Consider the following 8,913-nt stretch of genomic DNA (forward strand, 5'->3'; position numbering starts at 1 on the left):
CGCCCGACGGGTGCCGCGTCTCCCCCTTCTCCTGGGACGGAGCCCCACGCCTCGCGCTCTCCGCGGATGATTACTTGTTGTTTTGCAGAAGTTAGTTAGCTATTTTATTTCAACAGCGACAAACGTTGCAATCTTTTTAAACATTAAAAATAAACTTTACGACTCTGTGGCTATGAACTAATTGGCGTTTTTCCTTGAAAATGTCATGCTGGGGTGATGTTTATTTCTAAATCCAGAAATGCCAAAGACAGGGTTTGTGTTTTTGAGGTTAAGTGTGTGTACGCAGAGTGAGGAAAAGAATGGTCCCTATGGCTGCCGCCTGGTCTCGGTGGTAAGCGGGGCTGTTTTCTCCCGGAAATCCTTATAGTGCGCCCCACACGGTGCTCCCTCGGTGGGGCTGGGGGATGCTCGCCCCTCACCTCCCAGGAAAGCAGCTGGTGCGGCGGGCAGCGCGGGGGCGGGGCAGCGGAGGGAGCCCGCGGGATCTCAGAGAGCGGGTGGCCGCTCTCGGCGTGCTGCCTCCCGTTCCAATCCGGCCCATCCAGCAGGACGGCCTGCCCATCAGACAGACAAGCCCTCTCGTCTGCTGTGGCTGAGGGGTCGCTCTTCCGAGGCTTTGACTGAGTTTACGCCCCAGGGAGCTTCTCTAGCATCACCTTGGCGGGGGGTGGGGTGGGGGAGGGGATGGGGTGGGGGAGGGGTGGGCGGGAATTGTAGAGTGCTGTGGGCAGAGAGGGCTGGCCAAGCGGCCGTCTGGGAGCGCTTCTAGGCAAGCAGTTCGGGTAAACAAAGGAAAGGGACCCGAAATCGCCAAGACTCCAGTAGTATCTTGTGATTTATTTTTTCACCTGAAGTTAATAGTCAACTTCGTGCCTAATTGTGTGTTCTCTTTCCTTAAACGAATCCGTCCTCCCCCACGGTGGAGCCTGGACCAGCGCTGCTTTTCCAACAAATTATTTAGTGCTTACACCCTCCTAATACATTTCAGGTGCTTCATCAGGGCCAGGTGTGCCTTTGGTGTCACGCTCCTTTCTAGTTCCTCAATCCTTTCCCTCTCTCACTTGCCCCCCTCATTGTTCTGAGGAAAGTCCAAACTCCTACCCTGGCTGACCTCCCAGACTTGTCTCTTGAGGTGTTAATGAGTGTTAACACCGCTTAACTCCCGTTGCCAAGGAAACTCTTTCAACCCCTTCTTCCAACAATTGGCCAAATCACATTCATTTGTAAGGGGGATACTTCCTCCAGAAAGACTTCCCAGACCACACCATCATCCACTCAGTATTAGGTTAGGTGCACCACCTGTGTGCTTACAGAGCATCCTTGCATAATTGTCACTCACCCCACTTGTTTATAAGTTTCCTTAGTATGGAAACATGCCTTGCTTATATTGGTCTTCCCTGTGCTTGCCTGGACAATCAAAAAAATATCTGTTTATATTTTATTTTACTGAAAGAATACAGTGTCATCAAAGGCCCGTGCTCTGATATTTCTCCTCCACCATGCTAGACCTCTAGTCACAAGACAACCTTATGATCCTGGATGGCTGCTGGCTCTGCAACCATTGCATCCACCTAATGCCAGGATGGCATTAGGAGGAACAGGGAAGGACTAAAGGGCACTTGTTCTCTCTAGTTCAAGGAGCCTTCCCAGAAATAGGACACAATGCATCTGCAACTCATTGGTAGAACTTAGTTACCTACAAGAGAGACTGGGAAATGTAATTTTTATTCCATATGTCAATATGCACAGCTAAAAGTCAAGGTTCTGTTATTATGGATGAAGGGGAGATGGATTTGGGGAGGAACTAGCAGTCTTCACCATACTTCCAAAGCAGCCCCCCAAAATGTCAAATGTCGACAATAGTCTGTCCCTTGACCACCCAGCATCAAATGTGCTTCTCACTATTCTTACAATTCTGAAAATAAAAACTATATAAAATAAAAATGCTCCCACTTAATATAATGCAATATTCCTTATAGAACTGAAAAATACCTTCACTCCTTCCTCCAAAGGGGGTCACACTGAAGGATCATTTTCTGTGTCCAGCTTAAGTCCAGGATCTCTGGGTGATAGTAATTCCTCCTTTAATTCTGCCACAGTCCCATCTCAATATTCTGATCACAAAGATTAAATTATGATATCTTTCACTAATTTATCCTACATAAAATAGAAGAAAGTTAAAAGTAAAGGATAATTAGTTAAAATAGATATAAATATACATATAACACAGCAAGGAAGAAAATATAAGTAGACGTTAGAGTTCTTATTTTTGCAGTTGGTCGCAAGGCTTTAATTGATATATCATTATATCAGTTTATGACTCCACTCTTTAATGCACATTACAAATCCCCCTTTCCCTTTATCAAGAATCTTAGCTAATCAGGGGATGACCCTTAGGTCGGAGGGGTCTGAGTATGTTAATTTTTTTTTTAACAAAAAATTGTTTTTCACTGGACATGCCAGTAACATGAGGCACCACCATGGTTGGATTCTATCTATTGGCCTCTTTTATTTTTTTAAATAAATTTATTTATTTATTTATTTTTGGCTGTGTTGGGTCTTCGTTGCTGCGCGCGGGCTTTCTCTAGTTGCAGTGAGCGGGGGCTACTCTTCGATGTGGTGCACAGGCTTCTCATTTCGGTGGCTTCTCTTGTTGCGGAGTGTGGGCTCTAGGTGCAAGGGCTTCAGTAGTTGTGGCACTCGGGCTCAGTAGTTGTGGCGCACGGGCTTTGTTGCTCCGTGGCATGTGGGATCTTCCTGGACCAGGGCTCGAACCCATGTCCCCTGCATTGGCAGGAGGACTGTTAACCACTGCGCCACCAGGGAAGTCCCATATTGGCCTCTTTTGCCCATCATATGACAGCTACCCTGCATCCCCTGATTGTCACTACCATCACGCTCTTTTTGCACTCTTACCCACTGGCACAGGGAGTCTGAAATAGCCAGGGTCTCAATTTCAGTCTTAAGGGAACTATGCTTGATTTCCCATGGTGGAAGAATTCCTTGCTAATTGCTAAGACCTTCAAACTAGCAGAGCCCAGAGGTAAAGGGAACAGAAACAAAAAAATTTGCAAGTGGGTCATTGGGTGTATTCATGAGAGATGCCATCCTCTTGGATCTATAGCCATGTATCCTGGCTGCAGGAGAAGCAACACCATACACTGGCCTTGAGTTCAGAAGATATTCTATGTGCTATAGGACAGTCATACTGTCTTTACAGATGTGTCTTTCAGCAGGCGCTAAAACTAAGTCAACAATTAGTCGTTCCACTATTCTATAAGGCCAGCTGCTACTGAGGGACAGAAATTAACCCACTGCATTTCTTTTTCTGGTGTAAAGTGAGACCTTGGTCAGAAGTGATACTGATAGGATACCATGATGATGAACAAGGCATTTGGAAAGCCCAAGGATCATAGCTGGGTAAAAAAAGTAAATCCAAGTTCAGAAGCATTGTCTATTCCCGTGAGGACAAATTGCTGATCCCCTCCATGAATAAAGAAGTCCAATCTATATAATCTGCTTCCAGGTGGCTGAATCTGGTACCTTTAGGAAGAACTCATAGTTGGTTAGTAAATGCTGGTAAGGAGTCAGGTTAGCCTTGAGAGGGGAAGTCTAGATTGTTAAAAACATGGGTGGTCTCAGTCTCTGCCTGCACGGTCACTGTGTCCATAAATCCATTGAATAAGCAGTGGGCCAGCTGGGGAGAAAAGTTGACTTACATCCATGGGGCATGTTAACCTGTCCTCCTGAGTACTGAGACTCTCCAGTGTAGTTGGGTCTTTGGCTGAACCTGACTTGGTGGCTTAATGGATCAAAATAACATCCAGCTCAAGACGGACAGCTCAGACTGCATGGGTCATGCATTCAATCTCTTCTACGGTGCAGTAGCGAGCCAAGGAAAATAGCTGTTTGACAAAGAAGGTGTGTGTTTGCTCCAAACACTAATAGCTGACACTGTGATTCTCCTAACACGGCTTGTCACAAGCACCATACCTCTCTCCAATCTGCCGCTGGAGCACCAATTGGATCCACGGAGTCGCAGGTGGCAGGACAGATTGCACCACAGCCTGAGCCACATGGAAAGTCTCTTCTGCCTCTGGGCCTCTCCTCAAAATTAGCACCCATTGAGTCACCCAGTCTGAGAAGCACAGGCGAATGGGACAAATGTTGCTTCCATAAAGAGGGCCATCAAGCATTGTATCACTCTTTCCTGTAGGAAGTGGCATAAGGTGCAAAAGTTCATCCTTCACTTTGGAGGAGACATCTCAACCTAGACCACTGGACCTTCTAAAAAGCTTCCCTAAGGTCACAAGCCTCTGTAGATGAGTGAGAGAGATTTCCCACACAACAATTTGCATGTTTCTTACTAATGTTATCAGAATAGCTACTATTCCTGCTCTTCAGATCTTCAGAACATATCATCAGTGTAGTAGTCACCGTGTCACCGTGTCCTAAAGATGATGGAGGTGATGAAGATTTCTGAAGATCACATTGGCATAATCAAGTTGCCGTCGAAAGCAAGATGGGTAGTCATCCTTGCCAGATGAGACAAAGCAGCGTTTGGAGTTTTTTGCTCATTGGGAATGAGAAAAAAGCACTTTCCTCCAGGGGCTGTGTGGTTTGCTATATTGAAGTCACCACCTTATGAAGTTTATGATAAGCCATCATCACTATCCCGGACCTGTCCATCTTCTACATCAGTAGGACAGTACAATTGGGATGTTGCAGGAATTTGCCACTTCCATAGCATTCAAGCTCAGGTCTAAGCATTGGATATGGGTATAATGTTGTCTGTTGATGACTTAAGTCAGACCCAGAGAGTTTTGGTTTGCTTCTGTCATATGAATCATATAGGGCCATAGAGGGCTGCTCATCTATTTTGGTTCCAGGGGCCCATGATCAATTTGTTTCTGCCAAAGACATCTGATGCGCAGACCGTTCTGAGTCCCAGGCTGACCCTGCGAATGGTCATGGTCACCATGTCTTCTACCAAGATGACCTTGCCTCTTCTGTTGGTTGTGCCACTGCTGGCCTCTGGCTCCTGGGATCCTGGCTAACATGACAGAGTCTGTTTAACTCCAGCAGCTCTCAACAGCATCCCTGATGTACATAAAATAGCCATGACAGTGCTTTTGAGAGGTGGTGGCCTTTCCCTCACCAAATGTATTTCTCAATGTCTTGATGAAGGGAGTATCTTCCGGTCCCTTTCAGGCGACAGAGTTAGGGGATTGGTGGGTGGGTCATACACAATATATTCACACCAACCTTCCCACTTCCTTGGATCCCTGCTCTTACATGATGCCAAAGAAATGCAGGCATCTCAACTTCTCTTGGTATATGGATTACCAGGTTTCATAGCAAGAAGCAAACGGTTAGAACCACTCCTCCCACTCCAGGAAGCGCATTGAGCTGGAATCTCTTGGAAAGGAAACATCCTGTTCTTCCCTCCCTGGTTTAGCACCCTCAGAATTAATTCCCATGTGTTTTACCGATAAAAAGAGCAAAACTGTGCAATTACTTTGGTGTATCAATCTCCTCCAGCCAGGTCTGGCTTTACAACATGAGGGATATGTTGGTACCTAGCTCTGGTTTTGGTCTGAAGACACTGAGAAGAGGGGAGGTCCAAAGGGCCTAGAATTCCGTTTGCAAAATGACTTCCTCAGGCAAGATTACACTAGGTCATCAAGGAAGTGAGGAAGAGCTTTTTATACAGAAGGAGGGGTTACTGCGGAAGCTGTGTGTTCTGAGTCCTCAGGCCACCTGTCCCCATTCAGAATCTCCCAGTTCTCACTCTTTCCAGTCGGTCCCCTAACTATCCATGGGAGAAAAGAGGAGGTCGTGACTTTAACAGATATGGTAAATCAGGAACCCAGAGAATCTCCCTTTTGGTTTAGTTGCGGTTGCAAAAGATAAGATATGCTTTCAGCATAGTCAGTGAAAGTCCCTGGTTCTCAGACTGCCTTGAACTACAATTTAAGACTCTGCCAATCGCTTCTTAAGCTTTCCTGCCTTAGCATCAACCACTCCACCCCACAGTTTTTGAATTCGTTGTGCCTTTCATGCTGTTCTCTGGCAGTAACCACTTGGTTTCTCAATGCCTTAACTTCAGTGGGACCTTCACTGTGCTGGGTGACCCTTCATGCAAGCCACTACAAGTGACAGTGTGCCGTGAACTGTCTTAATACTACTTGAATTTTCACTGTCTTTAGATCCAACCAGACCAGACAATCAATCTCAAATCCTCCCCTATTCCCTGAGGGTATTTTGCTGCCACCTCTCCTGATTGTCAGTTTCTGTATTTCTCAGGATTCTTGATTGCAAGCAAAGGAAATAAATTTTGTTTAATTTCTTTTACCCCAGTCTCTGCCTTCGTCTTCACATGGTGTTCTCTCTGTGTCCAAATTTCCTCTTTTGATACAGACTCCAGTCGTATTGGATTAGGACCCCCCTACTGACCTCATCTTTTATTATTATTATTAAACTTTGGTAAATTTAAGCAGAAAAAGAATGTATTAAAAGGTACTTTATGTAGCTCACGAAATCCTCAGGAGTTCTGGAGGAGTTTGGAGGCTAAGAAAGAAGAATGACACCCAAAATAGTGCTGCAGAACTGGTTCTGTAACAACACTACTGCTGCCACCCCGGGCTCGGATGTGGTAGTTTTGCACCACAGACCTCCCCAGTGCTGGACACTGGAAATTGCCTATATCAGTTAGGAGCGAAGACAGTTGCAAACAATGGAAATCCTGGCTAATAATAGGTTAAACATAAGTGCTTATTTTTCTCATTTATCTAGGAATTAGTAGTTGCAAACATGGATTCAACTATGTAAAAAATCTGCCAGGGATCCATCCTGGCTCTTTCGGTCTGCTTCACCACCCTTAGCGTACTGGCTTTAATCTCCAGAGTTGTTCCCTTGTGGTTGCAAGATGGCTGCTGCAGCCCTAGATACTGCATATACATTCAAGGCAGAAATTGAGAGAAGACAGAAAAGGTGATTCCTGTATCAAGAAGGCAAAGGTTTTCCAGAAATCTCAAGACAAACCTCCATCTGTATCTTCCCAGCCAGAAGTGTGCCATATAACCATCTAGAGATACAAAAGAAGTTAGGAATGCATGACCAGCCTGGATGGTAGGGGCAGGCTAGGAAAAGGTAAAGGGTGGTAAAGGGTGTTGGGTGAGTGAATCCCTCTCTGGAATAGAGTCTGTAGTTCATGCTGCTTTGAATCAAGAGCTTCCAATTCAAAGTCTGGGGCAGAGCCATCTAATTGGCTGAGACTAGACCATGTGCCCACATCCCAGCAGCAATAGCGGCTGAGAACGTGAGAATCTAGCATCTTCAGCTTCCATGGTGGGTGCTTCTACTTCCTAGAGTAGGAAATTCCCCAATGTAGGAAGGGAGTTCAGACACTGGGGAGACAAAATGGTGACAAATAGCTTCCCATACTGTTATAGATTTCCCCAGATGATTATATGCATATAGTTAAAAGTTTAGAGGTAAATTTTTGGAAAAGGGATATAACATTTGCAAGAAATTTATCTTTTTTTAAGTTATCTGCCAGCTACCCTCAGAAATTCTTTCAAATATTTAAGGGATGAGAAGAAGGCAGGCCAAAGAAGGAATTTCTGTTTTGCCCCTTGGCTGGTCACTGAGATCCAACTATCACTAGGCATCTCTCCCAGCTCTGAATTTCCTGTCCTGACTGAGCGCTCAGGTAGCCAGGAACCCCCAGCTGTGTGGTTGCCCCGAGCCTACTGACCCCAGCATACCCAGCCTCCAGACCTTTACCACACCTCCACCCAGGCTCCACGCCAGGTTAAACGTGTCTGTCTGTGTTCCACTTCAGAGAACTAGAATTTCCAAGGTGGTAAGTAGCTCATTTCGATAAACAAATCCTTGCTGGTATTTTCCTGGAAAAGAGCACTCCTGGGTACTGCTGATTCCAGCTAGGGAAATGTAGGATATTTAGAAACAACAGAACTAACCACAGCCTACTCAATCTAGGATGTTAAGAAAGGCCCCTAAAAGGGATACACAAACTAGGAGTCTCAGTCAACTAAAGAGGGCAAGCTCCCGGACAACAGAAACTCTGCTTATTTGCATTAATGGATGTACGTTGTGAGATGAAACTGTTCAGCTGTTACAGTAGCCACAGAATTATTGCTTTTTTACATTTTTTATACTCAACCCCTGAAAACTTTGTGTCATGTGGCTTTCAGCCTCCAGATTCCACTCCTAACAAGACTGGTTTTATTGGTTTGGTTTTGTTTTAGCTCTAAGTGATGTGTCCTGCTTTGCCAAATGTAAAGTGACAGAAAAACATGACAATCTCTTCATTTCCGTGATCAACACATATTTAGGTGTGTTTGATTCATTATCGAATGAGCAACTGATTCGCTGGCTATAGTTTTTGTTCTCAGCAATTCAGGACAAAGTCAACATCGCTTGTGGGTTTTTTTTTTTTTTTGGTCTAAATTGCAGTCTTAAACTTTGAAAGCTAAGGGTGTCAAAGGTTTCAGGAATGCTAAGAGATTCAAGGGGTGAGATAGCATAAGTGATAAGGGTTTTGCAAGCTAAGATGATTCTTGTGGGAAAGTTCCTGTTTCAACAAATACATCTTACATATCTATTTTCATTGATCTCATTTTTGTAATTCCTAAATGTAGACCATGAAGCATATCAGAGTTTTAAAACAACTTTGTTGGATCATAAAATTCACTCATTTCAAGTGTACAATTCAGTGATTTTTAGTAACTTCACCTCGTGGGGCAACTATCACCATAAATCTGTGTTGGATTTCAACACAGATTTCATCCCCCCCCCCCCATAATAAGCATATCAGATTTCAATTAGGTCAGGTATGGGATTATTTACAGCAAACTATAAATCTACGACAATCCTTAATGCTGTCTA

The sequence above is a fragment of the Balaenoptera borealis genome (genome assembly GCF_965194805.1).
Source record: "Balaenoptera borealis genome assembly, chromosome: 10".
Taxonomy (NCBI): Eukaryota; Metazoa; Chordata; class Mammalia; order Artiodactyla; family Balaenopteridae; genus Balaenoptera; species Balaenoptera borealis.